Source organism: Nyctereutes procyonoides, unplaced genomic scaffold (assembly GCF_905146905.1).
Source record: "Nyctereutes procyonoides isolate TBG_1078 unplaced genomic scaffold, NYPRO_anot_genome, whole genome shotgun sequence".
Taxonomy (NCBI): domain Eukaryota; kingdom Metazoa; phylum Chordata; class Mammalia; order Carnivora; family Canidae; genus Nyctereutes; species Nyctereutes procyonoides.
The window spans coordinates 10,198,262-10,200,681 of NW_026575052.1; the positions used below are offsets into that span (position 1 = coordinate 10,198,262).

General features: G+C 39.5%; 1 pseudogene; it reads right to left on the reverse strand.

The window, feature by feature from the left end:
• Window positions 1-1,850: 1,850 nt before the first annotated feature.
• On the reverse strand, window positions 1,851-2,170 carry LOC129513605 (cytochrome c-like; annotated as a pseudogene).
• Between the last annotated feature and the right edge of the window lie 250 nt (window positions 2,171-2,420).

Sequence of the window (2,420 nt, forward strand, 5' to 3'; positions counted from 1 at the left end):
TTGCTTGCATTTAATTTTTTAAATATTTTATGATTTTTATTTTTATTGACTTTGATTGTTTCATTTATTTTATTATTTTTAATGCTCTAAATTTGCTGTTATTTGCAAACACTTTATTTTATTTTGTTGCTTGTCTTTTCATTCTCTTAGTGGTGGTTTTTGGAGAGCAAGTCTTTAATATTAATGAAAGCCAATTAATCAATTTCCTTTCCTTTATGGTTTGGGGTTTTTGTATCTAAAAAAACTCTTTTTTTAAAAAGATTTTATTTTTATTAATTTATTTATTCATGAGAGACACACAGAGAGACAGAGAAGCAGAGACACAGGCAGAGGGAGAAGCAGCCTCCATGCAGGGAGCCTGATGTGGGACTCGATCCCGGGTCTCCAGGATCAGGCCCTGGGCTGCAGGCGGCGCTAAACCGCTGAGCCACCTGGGCTGCCCTAAAAAAACCTTTCACTGATCTAAGACCACAGAAGTTTTTTCCTAATGTTTTCTTCAAGAATTCTTAGAGTTTTGGTGTGCCTGGGTGGCTCAGTAGGTTAAGCATCTTGATTTTGTCTCAGGTCATGACCTTGGAGTCAGGAGATCGAGTTCCGAGTTGGCCTCCATGCTCAGCATGAAATCTGCTTGGGATTCTCTCTTTCCTTCTCCTTCTGCCCTTCCTTTCCTCAGATAAATAAATAAATCTTAAAATAAAAAAGAAGTCTTACAGTTTTAAGTTTTATATTTGGATCTCTGATCCAGTATGAGTTAATTTTTATTTTGATGTATGATTTTGTTTTTAATTATCTTAAGCCTTATGACATAATTTACAAATTTATGCTGATAAATCTCCTCTAATCCTCTAACCAGTTGCCAGAAGCACCATTACCAATCATATATATTGGTAATTCTACAGTTGTAGTTTCGAATAGCTGTTCAGAAGACAATCCTGAATTATAAATTAGTCTGACTTAGTAAAGAATTCACAAGCCAAGTTTACTACCATATCTTGCCACGTTGAATTTATATTATTTTACTTTTTAAAAGATTTTACTTATTTATTTATTTATGAGAGACATACAGAGAGAGGCAGAGACACAGGCAGAGGGAGAAGCAGGCTCCCTGCAGGGAGCCCGATGTGGGACTCGATCCCAGGACCCCGGGACCATGACCCGAGCCAAAGGCAGATGCTTAACCATGAGCCACCCAGGTGCCCCTCACGTTGAATTTTAAAAGCATCTGAACTTATAGATCATCTACAAAATGTGGAAAGTGCTAAATATTCTTTATTTAATACTATACACAAACCACATTAGAGTGACTTTCATGAAGCAAAAAGCAATATTTTAGATGCAGGGAACGTTCATTAAATTGGCATAATTAAGACTATGAAGAGAAAGTGGATATTGCCAACTGATGGTCAGCTCTTGCCGTTAACAGGCAAATGAACATAACGTGAAACACAGCTGAGTCTTGCTGTTCTCTGCCACACTGAAGGGATTTCCTCAGTTGAAATATAGCAATATAACCAGTTATATAAATCTAAATATAAAATCAATCTTCTACAGGTTTAGAGATAGCGTTTACCATCTCTGGGAAAAGCTGAACGTTACTAATCAATTCCAATCGTATCTTCAGAAAAGGAAAACAGTGAGAGCACTTGCTGAACCAGAATTCCTAGCAAAGCTCAGAAAGCCGATCACCTGCATTTAGCCACAAGCCAGTCTCATTTAAATCAGGGCTGTCCGAAAGAAATATTCTATCAGCCATTCATGATCTGAATTCTGGTGTGGAGATCAATTTAAACACGGTACATACGTAAAGTCATGAGACAGTTTTGTTTTGCAATAAGTAAGGCCGTGGCCAACTATTGCTCCTTGGTTGCCTTTTTGAGATAAGCTATCAAGTCTGCCCTGTCCCCTGTCTTCTTAGTGCCAGCAAAGATCATTTTTGTTCCAGGGATGCACTTCTTGGGATTCTCCAAATACCCCACCAGTGTCTCCTCTCTTCAGCGATGCCTTTGTTCTTGTTGCTTTCCATTTAAGAAAATCCAGCTGCCTGCCCTGTCTTTCGCCCAAATAGACCATGGAGATTGGGCCCAGTCTTGGGCTCACCAACCTTTGCCATGGTATGGCACTGGGTGGACTTCTGAACAAAAACCATCTTGCCCTTCTCAGCATCACTCATTTAAAAAAAAAATTTAAGGATTTTATTTATTTATTCATGAGAGTCAGAGAGAGAGGCAGAAACATAGGCAGAGGGAGAAGAAGGCTCCCTGTAGGGAGCCTGACGCGGGACATGATCCCAGGACTCTGGGACCATGACCTGAGCCAAAGGCAGATGCTCAACCACTGAACCACCAGGTGCCCCTACACCACTCATTTGTAAATTGCTCTTCCATCGAGTGTGAAACAAAGGTGCTAGCTCACAAGGAAGA